We start from the raw sequence: 19,580 nt of genomic DNA on the forward strand, positions 1-19,580 counted from the left end.
AAACTTATCAGATAACCAGTTAGCTGCTTTTTTTCCCCCAGCGGCTTTTTGGTCAAGGCTTTTGCATCCAGCAGATCTTTAGCAGAGCTGACAGGGTGTAGGCTGTCGACCCGAGTTAAATGAAAGCTGTTTTTAGGGGAGTGTGGTTCAATTGTTAGAGACTTTTTAAAAAATTATTTTTCTTTGTAACTTTTTACATATTACAAATAATTCCTGATTTTAAAATATTCTACTACAAAAGATTTTGAAAGTGGCAGAATTTTTTAATTTTTAAAAATTTTTCTTTAGAATTTTCCCCATTACATATAAAAAAATTAAAATACAAATTTTTTTCACATTGATTTTTAAAACTTTATGTTCTAAATTTTCTTCCTCCCTCCCTCCTCAAGCCTCCCTAAGAAATCAAGCAATTTGGGGGCATCTAGGTGGTGCAGTGGATAAAGCATTAGCTCTAGATTCAGGAGTACCTGAGTTCAAATCCAGCCTCAGACACTTGACACTTACTAGCTGTGTGACCCTGGGCAAGTCACTTAACCTCCATTGCCCCACAAAAAAAAAAAAACAAAAAAAAACAAAAGAGTGAATTGAACTTCTAGCCAAAAAAAAGGAAAAAAGAAAAAAGAAATCAAGCAATTCAATATTGTCTACATGTGCAGTCATGCAAAACATCTTTCACATTAGGTTGTGAAGGAAAATAGACAAAATAACTTTAGAAAGAGGAGCTAACTGGGGCAGCTAGGTGGCGCAATGGATAGAGCACTGGCCCTGGAGTCAGGAGAACCTGAGTTCACATCCAGTCTCAGACACTTAACACTTACTAGCTGTGTGACCCTGGGCAAGTCACTTAACCCCAATTGCCTCACTAAAAAAAAAAAAAAGAAGAAGAGGAGCTAACAAATAAAACTATACTTCAATCTGTATTCAGATATCATCAGTTCTTCCTCTGTCAATAGTTTGTATTTTTCATATACCCTTCTGATATCATCCTGATCATCATTTCTTTCAGTTACTATTGCTAACTATATTACCCTTCATCCTATTCCCTCCTTTCTATATGTGCTCTATTTTCTATCTTCCTTCACCCTATCCTTCAAAAGTGTTTTGCTTTTTACTGCCCCCTCCCCCAATCTGCCCTCCCTTCCTTCACCCCTCCTCCCCTTATCCCCTTCCCTTCCCACTTTCCCTCAGGGCAAAATATATTACTATACACACTTGAGTATATGTTATTCCCTCTTTGAGCCAATTCTGATGAGAGTAAGGTTCGCTCACTTCCCTGCTCCTTCCCCATCTTCCCTTCCACTCCATAAGCAAAAGCTTATGTTTCTTTTATGTGAGCTACTTTTCCCCAGTTCACCTCTCTCTTTCCCTTTCTTCCAGTGCATTCCTCTTACTCTTTAACTTTATTTTAAAGATGTTATCATGGGTCAGCTAGGTGATACAGTGTACAAAGCACCAGTCCTGGACCCAGGAGGCACTGAGCCCAAATCTGGCCCCAGACACAAGGTACCCCACCCTGCCTGCCCCACAAAAAACAAGTATAAACAAAAAATAAATGCTTTACACATACCATCCCTTCATATTCAATTCACACCTGTGCCCTCTGTCCAAGTATATTCCTTTCAGCTGCCCTAATACTGAGAAAGTTCTTATGAGTTAGAAGTATTATCTTCCCATGTAGGAATGTAAACAGTTTAATCTTTTAATATCCTTCATGATTTCTTTTTCCTGTTTACCTTTTTATGCTTCTCTATGGTCTTGTATTTATTTGAAAGTCAAATTTTCTGTTCAGTTCAGGTCTTTTCATCACAAATGCCTTAAAGTCCTCTTTTTCATTGAAGTCCCATTTTTCCCCCTGAAAGATTATACACAATTTTGCTGGGTAGGTGATTCTTGGTTGTAGTTCCAGTTCCTTTGCTTCTCTCTTAACCCAAACAGCAGGTGATCCCAGTCACCTAATTAAGCCATGTTTGACTGGAAAATAATCTCACTCTGTTCTTTTGTAGGCTGGGCTGCTCCAGGAGTTGTCTTATGGCATTATTTTTGGATTGAATGGACAGGTTTGTCCAGAGCTCAGGGGAGTCACAGCCTTTCCTCTTCCATCTTGGATCTGCCCCCCAGTATTTTTTTTAACCCAGCTTTTACAGTGTTCATCTAAGGCTATGAATACCTAGCAGAGAATGCACATTCTAGTGCAAAATTCAAACTCTGAGTATTTGACAATGTAAAGATATCCTGAAGTCAGAGACTTTCCTTTGCCCACCTTCAGAGCCTGGACACAGCTGTGGAGAGCAACAGGGGTTTAGAATCAGCTTTTTATGAGCTACAGTCAACAATCTCCCATAGATTGTACACAATTACAATTGACAGACACACAAATGCACATAAGATGAGCATAAGACATACAAGCAAACTAACAACTGTTGAGATGTTATTTCTTCCTGTCTAGCCCATTCTGCTTGTGGTAGGAGCTAATCAGGAGGCCTATTTACCTTAATTTTCCTCTCTCCTGCAAATAATGGCCATTTGGTGTTACAATAGAAAGCCATCTATTTCTTTTCACCTACGTCCAATTTTTTCCCAAAATTTTAAGGATATACTCAAGGGTTGGGGGTCACAGAGAATGCTCTCCCCTTGTCATGGTGGGTTGGGCTAGAACTGCACCAAAATACTACTGTACTTGCATCCAAGTGGGTACTGTCAAGAACTGAAGGAGTGTTTCTCTAAGTCAGGAAATCTCCAGACCAAGAGAAACAAAAATATGGAAGTAGCCTAGCTATTCCAACCTCAGATCTTGGGGGCCACCCAAAGTGACTGAAGCTCCCAATAGAGGAAAAAAGTACAGTGTACACCCTAGAAACAGAAGCAATAACCAAAAAAGGAGGATATCTACCTCAAAAATAGCCATGTTTGACTAATTAATTTCTTTACCAGGGCTACTATACAAATAAGTCACAGAATATTGAAGGTAGAGTTTACCTAGCATGGCAAAGGACTGGATAAAGTTTATCTTGCTATGCTTTAGGATAAGATGGTGTTGTTCTTGTTGTTTGTCTTTTGTTCTCAAAGAAAATGAATGATATCAGAAAGGTAATGTCTTGACTTGCAAATGGTTGCCAAACTGTGATGTTTAAATTCTAAATATGATGTCTAAAAAATGTAATTTTTGTTTGTTTTAAATTAGAAGATTTGGTACCAGCCTTTGGGCATTGAGCATTTATGAAAGCATACCAGGTATTCAAGTGGAGTTCAGAAAGTTAAGAAGAGGCTTATCTAGTCTAGAGTTCCAGCCTGGTCGGGTTCTTCCTCAAGTCCTCTGCCACGAGCCTGCTTCAACCACCCTGAAGACCAATAAGAGTAATCCAAATTTTTCAGGCTTATCAGTGATTGGTATCCTAAAGAGACAGGGGAAACAAGTGCAGTGGCTCTAAGAACACAGGACAAAAAGTCAGTGAGCCACTGGAAGACAACAGGACCAAAGAAAAGAAAAAGAAGCATAAGCAAGGGGCAGATGTACACATCAGCAAAGTCACCAAGAAAACTTAGTAAAACAAATACCATGAAGAAAAAAAAAAGTTATACAATAATGACTAAATAACGACATAACCCAGTAACCTACTCCCAATGTTCAATTAATGAGCATATTTCATCTTGAGTTCTAGCTGTCCCATGCAGTTGTCTGGCGCTTAGAAAACATCTTTTCTTGGAGAAATCTGGAACCACTTTAGTAGATTTGTTTCTCTGATTCTAAGGTACTTGTAGAGACTCCTCAGGTGTTTATGCTAAAACTTTAACAAAACAAATGTCAATTGAAGACTTCAGCACTAGTCACAAAGTTTAATTTTCTAACAACTAGTTCATGTTGTTGTTTGTCCTTCATTCTCAAAGAGGACCATGAAGTCGGGGTGATGTCATGACTTGCAATGAATTGGATTTAAGTGAAGGAGGCTGTGTGAGGTCACCAACCTCACTTCCTCCTCCAGAGCCATCTGGGTACAGTGGCAAGATATACACCAGGACAAATGGAAATGTCCCCAGATGTTTAAAGCAATCGGGGTTACTTGATTTGCCTGTAGTCACACAGCTACTAAGTGTCTGAGGTGAAATTTGAACTCAGGTTCTCCCAACTTCAGGGCCAGTGCCTATTCACTGTGCAACCTAGCTGCCCCAAGTAATGTAGTGAAAACCAGCTCAAACCTTATAATAGTTTGGATGTTATTAACAATAGAGCTATAGGGGGGCAGCTAGGTGGTACAGTGGATAAAGCACTAGCCCTGGATTTAGGAGGACCTGAGTTCAAATCTGGCCTCAGACACTTGACATTTACTAGCTGTGTGACCCTGGACAAGTCACTTAACCCTCATTTCCCTGCAAAAACAATAAAATAAAATAGAACTATAAGGGGAATGTCAAATTTGTCTGAAACTTCAGAGAATTTAGGTTATAAATATCCCATGCTATTTCTATCTACATAAATATTGTTAACAACAAGCTAAATGGTTACTGTTACATCAATATATGTAAGACAAATACAAACTAAATATTTTAGTACCACAGAAGCCAGAACTCTTAAATCCTTCCAAATTACGTATATATTCATTTGATCTTATTGTTTTCTCAAAATTTTTGTTCAACTGTTTACAGTTTAAATTAATTCCAATTCAATTCAATTATCCCTTAAGAGGAACAGAGACTTTGGGTATCTATACAATACCATTCCAAGTCTTTTGCTACAACTGAAGTCAACTTGGTAACTTTTGTGTAAATTCATTTGTGTATAATAGTTCATCTTCTTATAAAAAAATGTTCTGTAACCTATGTTTTTATGTGAGGATTCCTAATCTGTTGACAGGGACCCCAGAGAAGGGGGTGAGCCTGCTGCTCCTGCCTGCCAACCCCATCTACCCTCAGAGTTGCTGTGGGCTGTGCTCTTTCACTCTCCTCATGCAAGATGAAATAGACTAACCCTGCTGCACCCCCTATTCCCCCAAAGTGGACTGATCTGAATGAACAGAACCAATCTGGATAAAGCTTTCACCTTGTTCCCTCTTTTTCAAACACAGTAATCAATTATCAATTTTAGGTTTTAACATTATGACAATAACTCAAAATAACATAATTAACAATCTTACAACTTTCAAAAGTGATAACCAAAATAGTTTAAGCTATAACTTCCTCTTTTCCTCTTAACTACAAGCAAAGGTGGAAATATCCAGTTTCCTAAATTGCAGTTGTAAGACATTATAAAAAAAAGGCTAGCAGGATTGGTAAGATAACAGGTTTAAAACAATTTTTTTCTTTACCTTATTTAAACAATCAATTCATTATCCAACAACATCAGGTTATAAAAAGTTGTTCTCCTAATAACATAACTGATACAAAAGTTTTACCAATTCTCACGGCATAAAGAATTTAAAAACGTAACACCATGAACAATATTAAGTGTTTGAAACTTGAAACAAACCCTTTACTGATCAGATGACCCCATTTCAGTTGAATGCATTTACAAAGTACCTTGCACAGAAAATCATTCATCATCATTGACATTGCATTCTGATCACATTTAACACCTGCAAATTCATCATGTATGAAGCAATTACATTTAATTAAAAAATAGTAATAGTTAACACATATAGTGCTCTCCCTATGCCAGGCATTATGTTAAGCACTTTACAATCATGTGATTCTTATACCAATCTTGGGAGGTGGGAGCTACTATTACATATTAATAAACTGAGGCTTGCACAATAAGGTAATTTGCTTAGGGTCACCCATTTAGCAAATTTTCAGATCCATGCATTTTCCCAATTTGTCTTAATGCTAAATAGCATCATAAATTCTGACATATCTTAAATATCATATTAGAAAAGCTGTATTTCACTTAAAATAAGACCAGAATAAATTCAATTACTCCTAGATCTATTTTCCAAATGGCATCACAACAAATATCAATTTATAATTTTAATTATGTAGTATTATATTTATTCCAAGTATTTCCTTTCAAGGGATTTACTATTTCTAGCCAATCTACTGCTAGAGATCCTAAAAGTGGCATTCTAATATTAGGCTTTAATCTACCCTAATTATTACATTTGAGGACATATTATAATTTAGTTCAAATCTGGGTTCTATAATCTCAGAAAGAACCCATTACTTGTCAATTGACTTCTACCCCTCTATAATTGACTTTCAAATCAAGCTACAAAATCTTCATACTCAATCTTTCTATGTAAACAAAGTCGAACTTATTCATACCTTCTCAACATGCTTACATCATCAGAACCCAGCACAAGGGCATGCAGAGCCAACTGTCTAAAGACAGGATTTGTCCCCAAACCTTTTTGTCTACCTTCCATATTTTCCCTCCAGCCATTATTTCTCTTGATTTGTTTCAATCCAGGTATTCCTTAAAAGAAAGAGATGCCAAAAACCCATTAAAAGGTTCTTAGCAATTATAAAAACATTATCAGAATGGGTTTTACAAATGACAATTAAGTTCTGGTATACAATTTACAGAAGTAACATAAAGTATTTTCAAGTAGCTTTCTTTTTTTTGTTTGTTTTTTGGCAAGGCAATGGGGGTTAAGTGACTTGCCCAGGGTCACACAGCTGGTAAGTGTCAAGTGTCTGAGGCTGGATTTGAACTCAAGTCCTCCTGAATCCAGGGCTGGTGCTTTATCCACTGTACCACCTACCTGCCCCACAAGTAGTTTTCTTAAATAAACTCATCTAATATGGGTAAAAGCAATAGAATGCTTAAGATTTGAACACATAATCTATTATAAAAATGAGTAGGAATTTCACATAATTAATAGCAATATTTCCAGTTTCAAGATACACATACAATTCAAAAAGTTACTTTTACCTTAATCAGTACTTAACTTTAGTCTGTATGATTCTCTAAGTATCTAACCAGATGTTCCAGTTTGATTCAATTGTCTTTTAGTTGTTTCCTGGTGCACACAAAACTTTCTTCTTTTTCATGAGTCATAAAAGTTAAGTGCCTCTACTACTCCAAAGTTCAAGTCTTGAAACTTTCATTGACACAGCCCCCAAACCTGTCTGTCTATACTCAGTGAAATGACCTTCTCCTCTAGCTATAAAACAATAAATCAGCTATTCCAAGGGGAAAATTCTTTTAATTCCCCTAAAACAAATTCTAAAGACTCATATTGAAAAACAAAACAGAGAGATAGCTTTGCCAGCAAAGTTTTTCCTTATGATCATTATAATCCTATTCCACAACTTGTTCAGCCATTCCTCAATTGATGGGATCCTCCTCAATTCCCAATTCTTTGCAAATACTAAAAGAGCTGCTATAAATATTGGAATGATTGGAATGACACCACCTGATGGGGAGTTACTATAGGAAAGCTCCGCTATGAGGAGAAGGTGTCTGAAGGCAAGCCATGGGGTCAGGTCCTTGGCGTCAGGAAGTGATGTTTGCTCATAGGTACTATCAAAACTACCAACCAATTAGCTTGGAGCTCTGTGTGGGAGATATTCCCAGTTTGACAAGAGGCTTCTGGGAGGAAGGAGGAATCGTTGGGTCCTTTTTTGTTCCTGACCTCGCCATGGTGGGTCAGATGATGAAGTCTCTTAGAAATAGTTAGATTTTTACCTTTCTCTCTGATCCTAATGCTCTTTAATAAATACTTAAACACTTAAATATTCTTGCTAAACCTTATAATTTACTGGCTACCACTCATTAGATTTTAGATAGTAGAGCTAGAACTTTAGCCCCTTACAATATTGTAGTACAAACAGGCCCTTTCCCCTTAAAAGTCAATTTTCAAAAGACAAAATACAAGCTATTAACACCTGCATGAACTGCTTTGGGAATTCAGCCACAGATGATAAGGGGGTCAAAAAATTGGCCAGAAGGAGATTACAGGGATCTCTTTGCTAGCACTGTGGCAGGACTATGTTGTTTTAGCCATACTCAGATCAAGGCCACAGGCTTGGGTGGTCATCCCAGGCAGGGGAAGAACACAAGCACCCAAGAGCTTGTAGCCACAGTGAAGCAAGATTCTTTTCATAGTTCCAGGGCAGAAAAGCAGGTCTGTGGTTGCTTGCACACCAGAGCACTGGCTAAGAGAGTAGTAAACATACCTCTTCTTAAATAATACCACTTTGGAAGAAGTAAAAATTTACAAATTCCTAGAATTATATCTGAAAACAGCTGCATGCAGCCCCCAAAGTTTGGAAAGGCACCCTGCCCCAAGACAGCCTGGAAGCAGTGCCCTACCTTAACAGTTAAAAGTCAAGAAATAGGCTGGGAAAATGAGCAAAAAGAAAAAAATGCTGACCATACAGTTTCTATGGTGACAATGAAGAATAATAAACACCCTCAGAAGATAACAAAGTCAAAGCTCCTACATCTAAAGTTTCCAGGAAAAATATGAATTGGTCTCAGGCCGTATAAGGGCTCAAAAAGGACTTTGGAAATAAAGAGAAGTAGGGGAAAAATGGAAAGAGAAATGAGAGTGATGCAAGAAAATCATGAAAAAAGTCAACAGCTTGGTAAAGGAGACAAAAAAAAACTGCAGAAAATAACACCTTAAAAAACAAACTAAGCCAAATGGTAAAGGAGGTACAAAAAGCCAATAAGGAAAAGAATGCCTTGAAAAGCCAAATTGGCCAAATTGAAAAGGAGGTACAAAAGCTCTCTGAAGAAAATAACTCTTTAAAAGTTAGGATTGAACAAATGGAAGCTAATGACTTTATAAGAAATCAAGAAACAAAGCAAAACCAAAGAATGACAAAAAATAGAAGGCAATGTGAAATATCTCTTTGAAAAAACAACCAACCTGCAAAATAGACCCAGGAAAGATAATTTGAAAATTATTGGACTACCTGAGAGCCATGATCAAAAAGAGAGCCTAGACATCATCTTCCAAGAAATTGTCTGGGGAAATTGCCCTGATATTCTAGAACCAGAAGCTAAAATAGAAATTGAAAGAATCCACCGATCACCTCCTGAAAGAGATCCCAAAAGGAAAACTTCCAGGAATATAATAGTCAAATTCCAAAGCTCCCAGGTCAAGGAGAAAATATTGCAAGCAGCCAGAAAAACAATTCAAGTACTGTGGAGCTGCAATCATGATAACACAAGATTTAGTAGCTTCTACATCAAAGGATTAGAGGGCTTGTAATATGATATTCCAGAAAGCAAAGGAACTGGGATTACAATCAAGAATCACCTACCCAGCAAAACTGAATATAATACATCAGGGGGGAAATGAGAATTCAATGAAAGAGAGGACTTTCAGGCATTCATGATGAAAATACCTGAACTGAAAAGAAAATTTGACTTTCAAATACAAGACCCTAGAGAAACATAAGAAGGTAAACAGGAAAAAGAAATCATAAGGGATATTAAAAAGGTTTAACTGTTTACATTCCTAAATGGGAATATAATACTTGTAACTCATAAGAACTTTCTCATTATTAGGGCAGGTGGATGTAGTCTATTTAGACAGAGGGCACAGGTGTAAGTTAAATATAAAGGAATAATATCTTTTTAAAAAATAAATTAAGGGGGGGGGCAGCTAGGTGGTGCAGTGGATAAAGCACTGGCCCTGAATTCAGGAGTACTTGAGTTCAACTCCGGCCTCAGACACTTGACACTTACTAGCTGTGTGACCCTGGGCAAGTCACTTAACCCCCATTGCCCTGCAAAAAATTAATTAATTAATTAATTAAGGGGTAAGAGAGGAATGCAGGGGGAGAAATGGAAAGAGAGAAGTAGAATGTGGTGAAGTATCTCAAATAAAAGAAGCAAGAAAAAGCTTATACAGTGGAGAGAAGATGGGGTAGGTACTGGAGAGTGAGTGAACCTTACTCTCATCTGAATTGTCTCAAAGAGGGAATCGCATATGCACTCAATTGGGTATAGTAATTTATCTTATCCTACAAGAAAGGAGGAGGGGAATGGGATAGAGATTGGGGGAGGTGATAGAAGAGAGGGCAGATTGGGGGAGGGGGCAGTCAGAAGCAAAATACCTTTGAGGAGGGAAAGGGGGAAAGAAGATAGAGAATACAATAAATGTCATCTCATGAAATAGGATGGAGGGAAATTCAGTTATCAATGGTAACTGTGAAAATATTTTGAAGCAAGTTTGTCTGATAAAAGGCGTATTTCTCAAACACATAGAGAACTGAGTCAAAGTTGTTAAAATAAGAGCCATTCCCCAAAAGACAAATGATCAAAAGATATGAATAATTTTCAGATGAAATAATCAAAGGTATCTATAGCCATATAAAAAATTTGAAATTGAGGAAATGCTCATCAATTGGCTGAGCAAATTATGGGATAAGGTTGTGATGGAACACCATTGTGCTATAAGAAATGATGAGCAGGTTGATCTCAGAAAAACATGGAAAGACTTACATGAACTGATGCAAAATGAGATGTACTGTATACAAAGCAACAGAAATGTTGTAAGATGATGATCTGTGAATAACTTGGCTATTGTCAGCAATGAGAATCCAAGACAACTCTGAAGGACTTATGAAAAATGTGATCTATCTCCAGAGAAAGAACTGGTGGTTTTTAAAGTTTCTTTTTCTTAAGTTTTTTTGGGGTCTGTTTTCTTTCACAACCTGACTAATGTGGAAATGTTTTGCATGACTACACATGTATAACATATTGAATTACTTGCATTCTTAAGGGGCAGAGGTGGGGTGAATGAGGGAGGGAGGAAGAAAATTTGGAACACAAAGTTTTTTAAATAGACATTAAATTGTTTTTACATGTAATTGGGAGAAAAATAAAATTCTAAAATTTTTTTTAAAAGAAGATAACTGATCATCAACCTATTGAAGTAATAGTAAAACTGTATAATAATATCTGGGATTGGAATAGTAAGGTCCTTTTGACCCTTCAAAATTTAATAGAATCCTGGAAAGTTCCTAACCCACTGAGTATCTCTGATCCATTCGGTCTTTTTTTAAAGTCAAGAGACTCTAGAAATAAGTTATCCCTGTGGATAACTGCTGGTTCTAAATATAGGATCACAAGGGAGACCAGAAAATATATATTTGAGTCAAAGTGACTTGGAAAGTCGGGTCTGTAACATAGCAGCAGCCAGGTTAATATTATACCAACAAATCCTCAATGAATCCCAAGGGGCACCCTCTTTTGCAATGAGGTTTATAGGAATGTGAGAACCAGGGTGCCACCCCCTGGTGCCTGCATGTGACTAACAACCTGGAAGTTGCCTGGCATCTGGAAGTTGCCTCTATTCGTAGAATAGAGCTGTGTGTAGGGACTGCCTCTCTTCTGTTCCTGCAAGAAGCTTCCACTCGAATGAATGGGGAAACTCTCCTTTTGGTTCGGAAAGGAGCTGGTGGTGGCAGAAGAAAGGTAGCCAGGTTTCCCAATTTCTGGAAATTTACTCTCTTGGATAGCTAAGTGAAAGTGGCTTTCTCTCTCTCTCTCTCTCTCTCTCTCTCTCTCTCTCTCTTCTCTCTCTCTCTCTCTCTCTCTCTCTCTCTCTCTCTCTCTGCTAACCCCTAACAAACTTTAATAAATGCTTAAAAGCCTAAACTGTTGCTGAATTTAAAAGTAAACCTTAGCTAATTCTCCCCCCACACTTGGGGGGGGGCAGGTAATGACACACACATTAGATTTTTAAACATCACAGGGAGAATAGATCTGAGGGGACAGGACCACGAAAGGAAGGGCTCAGGTAGAGGTGGGTGAAAAATGCTTCTCTGGGTCACAGTTGTGGTGGCAAATCAAAATAAGTGTTTTAGAGGAATGGATAGTTATATTTCTTTTTTTTGCAGGGCATGAGGGTTAAATGACTTGCCCGGGGTCACACAGCTAGTAAGTGTCAAGTGTCTGAGGCTGGATTTGAATGCAGGTCCTCCTGAATCCAGGGCTGGTGCTTCATCCACTGTGCCACCTAGCTGCCCCTTGTTATAATTTCTTAGTACTGATTTGGATATTTGTGGCAAATTCTTTGCTAGTTGTAATGGGTATAATAAAATGGAAAACCCATAGAATTGCTTGAATTATCCCAGGTTATGTAAAACAGGTGTCATTTCTGCCATATTGAACAAATGGGAATAGTTTCAATAGAGTTTAGGAGGTAGAGCTATATTGCCACAGTTGAAAATAGAGTAGGTGGTAAGGAAGTGGAGGCATCTCATGTAGATAACTTTTTCAAGAAGTATGACAGTGAAAGGGAAGAACACAGATGGAATGATCCTAGATGGGTTCAAAGAGTCATGGGATAATTTATTTTTAGGAGTGGGATGCACTAAACATGTTTATAAGAAGAAGAAAAGATGCAGCGAAAAGAGAAAGACTTAAGATGCATGAAAGAGAACTGATGATCACTGGAGTAAGGTCCTCCAGAAGGCATGAATGAATGAGATCAAGGACATAGTAGAATGTGAGTGAGATTTTCCCCACCCCTTAAATATAAGTGATTTAACTGTGTTAGTAATCAGTATAATTGGGGCAGCTAGGTGGTACAGTGGATAAAGCACCAGCCCTGCATTCAGGAGGACCTGCGTTCAAATCCAGCCTCAGACACTTTACACTTACTAGCTGTGTGACCCTGGGCAAGTCACTTAACCCTCATTGCCTTGCCAAAAATAATAATAATAACAAAATTTAAAAGTAATCAATATAATAGACTACAAATGGTGATGTACTCATTTTTAAGCATTCTCTGGTCTTTTAAGTTAATAATACTATAGTATAGAGCACATATATTATGCAATTATTCTTAATGTATTCTAAAATATTCCTTAGTGGCTTAAGCCAATGCTGTAATGTGTTCTCAGAAATCAGGATAACTAAGTCCCTTTTACTGTGTTCATTGTTGTATATTGTGGTTAACCAAGGCCCCCAAAATAGTATCTTCTAAGCTGAAGGAACTAATCAGATTCAGAGGTGACCAAGACATGACTGAAAGACAAAGAGGACTAGGAGAGTACCTTCTGAGACTAGGATTGCATTTTGACAGTACCTCTTAATCAGATTTGATCAATCAGCATTAGAGAGTAGAGGAGGTCAAGAAGAGGTCAAGAAGATGTAGGTCTACAACAGTGACTTGGGACAAAGGACTGCATCTTACATTAGTTCATGATTTCTGTCTTTCTGTACAAGTGTTTTGTCTGTTGTATATGTGGGAAGAGTTTGTGTAAAAATATTAGGGTATAAAAGCATTGAAGCCCTGTAGGGGTATAAAACCCTGCCTAATCACAGGCTCAGGGTCTTTGCAGGCTTCCCCCTGCCAGAGACGGGCTTTATTGTGAGATAGGCCCTCCCTCAATAAACCTATTTTCCTGGAGACTTCATTATTTCTTTCCTTCATCGGACTTAGAAATTTTCATGACAAGAAAGAGTGCTGCACTTGGCATTAGGAAAACTTGAGTTCAAATCCCACTTTAGACACTAGTTATGTGACCTTGGGCAAGTCAATTAACTTCCATCAACTTTAATTTCCTCACCTACAAAATGGGGGTTATAATAATAACAGCTACTTCATAGGGTTTCTGGGAAGATCAATAGAGATAATATATGTCAAGCTCTTTGAAAAACTGAAAGTGATATGTAAAATGTGGGTATTCAGGAATGTCACAATTGTATAACAGTGGGCATCAGCTATGAACACAAAAAAAATTTTTGAACCACTCTAACCTTCTATTCATTAGATGATTTCTCCAAGTTAAAATCTTCTAATGATTCCAGTATATTACAGGAAAAGACTTGATAAGATTTATTTAGTAATTTTGCACAATTCTCTGTGAACTTTGATGTTTACAAAAAGAGGATTGTGATAAAATAATGGGATTTAGCAGATACTCAAAGGTCCACCTGGAGATTAATCTAAACTAATTGAATTAAGTGAGAGTGATTGACTGCTGATTAGCCTACTTCAAGTTAACTAGATTGTAATCACACCTGGCTAGCCTTTAAGAGGGTATTGTTCTCAGAAGCTAGACTTTGAATTTAACTCAAGACCACCTTCAGGTCCAGTGACCAATGGATTTGGACGATGCTAACCAATCCAGCTTGAAGCAGTGTGTAAGGACCGCCTCTGCTCCAGACCTATAAAAAGCTTCCACAATGAGTTTGCTGGGGTGTTCGTGATTGAAGCATGCTAGTGGTGGGGGACTTGAGGAAGAACCAGACCAGGATGGAACTCTAGGCTGGATAGGCCTTTTCTTTACTTTCTGAACTCCATGTGAATACCTGTATGCTTTAATAAGTGTTTAATGCCCAAAGACTGGTGGTAAAGCTTCTAATTTAAGGTGATTACACAATTTAGATTTTAAACATCACAGGATGATGAACTTCCCTGTTGACATGAGACAGAAACACCAGACTAGATGGTAAAAAAGTTAATGAAAACATGATGCAAAGCAGAATTTCTACAATATCTTGGTCATTTGTACTTGGGAAGCACTGTAATGTTATACTATCTCATGATCATTTTTATCCTATCGTCTTCCCACACTGTAGGACAAGGTAGGCTGACATTTTCTTGCACTGATAGTTATATCCTCACAAGGACAAGTTTAAGGAAATGTGTGGATGATTAAAAATAGTTAGGTAAGAAAGATGAATGTGTTTTCTAGTAGTTTGCTAATCCTTCAGTCTGACATTTAAAGATCATAGGGGTATTTAGAGACAGAAAGTAGGATTTAAGGAAAAAGAACTGTATAGACAGATAAGGAAATTGAGGCACAGAGAGATCAAGTGACTTGTCCATGGTCACACAGCTAGTAAATATTTGAGGCAAGACTTGAACATAACACTGTACTGAATTCAGATCACAAGAACTGGCATACAAATTTCACAGAAACTTAAACAACATCAATTTCAACAGACTTAATAAATTATAGTAAACTACTTTTTGGTCCTCATGTAATACTATATTGTAGGGAAAAACGCATGTAAGCATGGGTCCCCAAAGGATAAGCCAGCATGGCTTAAGTACTGTGAGGTTCTACCAGTGGCTCCAATTCTATTTCCAGTGACAGACTCTGTCTGGTAACTATATGAGGAGCTTACTAAGTAGAAAGTTGCTCAACACCAGGAATGGTAGCCACTAAGTGATGAATCCTTTGTCCCTGGAGTCTCATAAGAAGATAAACTTAAAAATAGCTACCCAACCTATGTAATTCCTCTCCACTTCCACAGTAATGATGGCAGAATAATAAAGAAATGAACAGAAGATGCTATGAATCACACTATTTTTGAACATCAAAAAATCTAACAACAGATACTTTTCTTTTCTTTTTTTTTGCAGGGCAATGAGGGTTCAGTGACTTGCCCAGGGTCACACAGCTAGTAAGTGTCAAGGTCTGAGGCCCCATTTGAACTCAGGTACTCCTGAATCCAGAGCTGGTGCTTTACCACTGCGCCATCTAGCTGCCCTAAAAGATACTTTTCTAATGAAAGAGCACAGTAGAGGAGGAACCTAATCACATCCAAATTGATCCTGTATCTACAAATGGAATCAGAAAATATGGTGAAATAGAAGCCAAATGCAAATGAGTTACCGAAAGAGGTACTTGTAAGAGTTGGCAGGGGCAGCTAGGTGGCGCAGTGGCTAAAGCACTGGCCCTGGAGTCAGGAGTACCTGAGTTCAAATCCGGCCTCAGACCCTTAACATTTACTAGCTGTGTGACCCTGGGCAAGTCACTTAACCCTAATTGCCTCACTAAAAAAAAAAAAGGGGGTTGGCAGCAATGGCTTCATTAGGCAACCAAGTGTCACAATGTCATATAAGGTAAAACTTGGCTGTCTTGCTTACTAGAACTCATAATAAACATAAACATAAATACTACTATAATTTACAGTCAATGAGGAGGAGGAGTAGACTCCACCAGTCGCAGACGACCATGGATCAGCGCTTGAAGGGCCACAGCCACAGTGTGGCTATGAAGTCTGATACAGGAGCTGCAGTTCCTGCCGCAACAAGGATTGGAAAACTGTGATCTCTGTTGCCCATCGGTTCCTATGTCTCATTCATTTTCTTCATCCCAAGCTTGAAGGCCCATCTCAGCTGCTCGCAAGCTGCTCCTGAGTACTGAACTCCACTGGGCGTGGACCTTGGCCATCTCCTCCCAGCTGCCAAACTGTTCACATAATCATTTTTTATTGCTTCAATGCAAAGTTGAACACAGAAAAGGATAGTGAAAAGTGGGCCATTGCCAGTTATCTTGACTTATGTCTTGCCACTGGACTCCAATGACTCTGGATGAAAGACTTAGACTGATGACTTTGCACAATCCAGATTCATTTAAATCCAATTCACTTGCAAGTAAAGACATCACCTTCCTGATATCGTTGGACCTCTTCAAGAATGAAGGAAAACAACAATTCATTTCTTGATTACTGCAATGCAAAGTTGGGCACAGAAAAAGACTGTGAAACATAGATTGGAAAATGTGATTTAGCTTTAAAAATGAAGACTTTCTGTTACTCAGAAGATCCAAACCATCGAGGCATGAATACTTTCTTCAGGAAAAGAGTTGAAATTAAAAAATAGGTACCATCAACATGGTGCTTTAAAGTTTTCAAAGCACTTTACAAATATTCATTTGGTTGATTCCCTCAGCAACTTGATGAGTTATATGATATATACACTATAGTATGGCATACTATATATCCACTATAGTATAGTATATACTATATCTATATATGCATATTGTAAAGAATTGTTATTTGAGGTTTTATGACCCCATATTTTGTCTAGAATTTAAAAAAAAACTCAGTGCACACCAGCCTGGGGCTCCGCAAACCACATGGTGCTCCACCCACTGGTTGTAGCCATCGCTATGGCACTGGCACCTCACATCATCACCCCCTTCTCTGATGCCTACATGGCCCTGGCAAAATTATAATGATTGGAAGCCCAGTGAGGGCAGTCACGTGACTGGGGTCATAAAAACCTCAAATAACAATTAATTCTTTACAATATATACATACATATATATATATATAATTTTATAGTACTATTTTTCTAGATTAAGGAAACTGAGGATGAAGGGGGTTAAGTAATTTTCCCAAGGTCACATGGCTAGCAAATATATGAGGTGGGAGTTGAACTTGTCTTTCTGACTCTTAAGTTCAGTACTAACATTAGTTCCAACCATATATATTTTTAAAAAAATTTATCTCTACTAAGATGAAAAAAATGGCTTTATTTACTATTTTTTTTTTAGAGTAGCTTAAATTATGGTAAACACGTCACCACAGTGAGGTCAATAAGACCCAGGAAATGTCTCAGCAAAAACAAACAAACAAACAAAAAAAAAAACCATGATCTCCTTGCCAAAAAAATTTTAGAGATATGACACAAATACCAAGAGAGTATGTATTCTGAAAAAGGGAGAATGGTATTTGCAGAGGGGGAGAGCGACATTATTTACAGGACAACTACAGCAACTGAATTCAAGAGAGACATGATCTAAATCCCACATATTACACTAGCTAGTTGTATAATTCTGACCAAGTCACTTTACATTTTTGAGCATTGATTTCCTTATACTTAAATGAAAAATAATTTATAAATCTGAAAGCACTTTAGAAAAATAGGAATTAATATTATTAAGGAGGCTGCAGCATATGACCAAATGATGGTTACCATTTGAGAAACAACCTATAACACATCATCATGGAGGTATATTACTAATAATAAAAGAAAATATATAGAGATAAAAAACTTGAATGTGTGCAAATGCTTCAAATATGTTAATTTATTTGATCTCATTACTTTAAAAAAGGAAATTACAATACTATATATATATATATAACTTTACAACAGTTAATTTATTTAATCTCATCACTAGAAAGGAAATGTTTCCATTCTACTCCAAGAGTAAGTTATAATAAATATATAGCCAGAATGCTACCCTGGTGTCCATGAATATTAAAATAACAAGACAAAGGTCTCCTTTAATTGGGTGCATCCTCTTGTTAGTGAGACTGTCTGATTTTCTCTACCAATTTTCTGAATTGCTCCATGGAAGCACTTTGAAAACCTTAAAGCACTGTATGAGTATTTGCTATGGTTATTTTCTTCTATCAAGAACTGTTAATGAGACTGTAAGAACTAAAATTTCCTTGATTTGATGAAATGAAAAACTTCTTAATAATTAGAGGAATCCCAAAGTGGAAAGGGCAGTGTATCTCTAAAAGTAGCAAGTTTCCACCCACTAGAGGTCTTCAAGGGATTTGGGGATGACCATTTTTCATCTAAGAGAGATGTGAGAAAAATATAGAGACAGAGAGGGGACACACACACACACACACACACACACACACACGCACACACATGCACACACATGCACACACACAAATACAGAGAGGAAACTAATGAGAACTACCAAGCACATAGAACTTAAGGAAAGGTCCACCTTAATGAAGAACATGCAGTTACAGAATTAATGCGGGATAGAACTCTTTTTTTTTTGTACAGTAATGGTTATATTATTTTATTTAAGTAAGCAAAATGTTATATTGGGTTTTTTTGTTTTTGTTTTTGTTTTTGATGTATAAGGTATTTTATTTTTTCCGTTACATGTAAAGATAGTTCTCAACTTTTGTTTATACAAGCTTTACAATTTCAGATTTTTCTCCCTCCCTCCCCTCCCTCCCCCCTCCCCTAGACAGCAGGTAATCTGATATAGGTTATATCTATATATCTCTATACATATACATATAGATATATATATATACACACACATATATATACACATAATAACATTAATCCTATTTCTGCATTAATCCTGTTACAAGAGAAAAAAATCAGAGCAGTGATGCAAAACCTCAAAATAGAAAAAAAAAAAAACAAACAACAGCACCAAAACCAAAAGAAATAGTATGGTTCAATCAGCATCTATACTCCACAGTTCTTTTTTTTTTTTTTTTCCTTGGATTTGGAGATCCTCTTCTATCATGAGTTCCCTGGAACTCTTCTGTACCATTGCATTGGTGAGAAGAATATAGTCCATCACAGTAGGCCAACACTCAATGTTGATGATACTGTGTACAATGTTCTTCTGGTTCTGCTTCATCTCCTCACCATCAGCTCACATAAGACCCTCCAGGTTTCTTTGAACTCCTCCTGCTCATCATTTCTTACAGCACAATGGTATTCCATTGTATTCGTATACCACAACTTGTCCAGCCATTCCCCAATTGATGGGCACCCCCTTATCTTCCAATTCCTTGCTACCACGGAAAAAGCAGCTATAAATATTTTTGTACACGTGGGTCCCTTTCCCCCTTCCATGATTTCTTTGGGCAAAAGACCTAAAAGTGGAATTGCTGGGTCAAAGGGTATGCACAGCTTTATCGCCCTTTGGGCATAATTCAAATTGCTCTCCAGGAATGGTTGGATCAGCTCACAGCTCCACCAACAATGCATTAGTGTTCCAATTTTCCCACAGCCTCTCCAACATTTATTATCTTCCTTTTTTGTCATTTTAGCCAATCTGATAGGTGTCAGGTGGTACCTCAGAGTGGTTTTAATTTGCATTTCTCTAATCATTAGAGATTTAGAGCATTTTTTCATATGGGAATAGATAGCTTTGGTTTCTTCATCAGA

This window comes from Dromiciops gliroides, chromosome 4 (genome assembly GCF_019393635.1).
Source record: "Dromiciops gliroides isolate mDroGli1 chromosome 4, mDroGli1.pri, whole genome shotgun sequence".
In the NCBI taxonomy this organism is placed as follows: domain Eukaryota; kingdom Metazoa; phylum Chordata; class Mammalia; order Microbiotheria; family Microbiotheriidae; genus Dromiciops; species Dromiciops gliroides.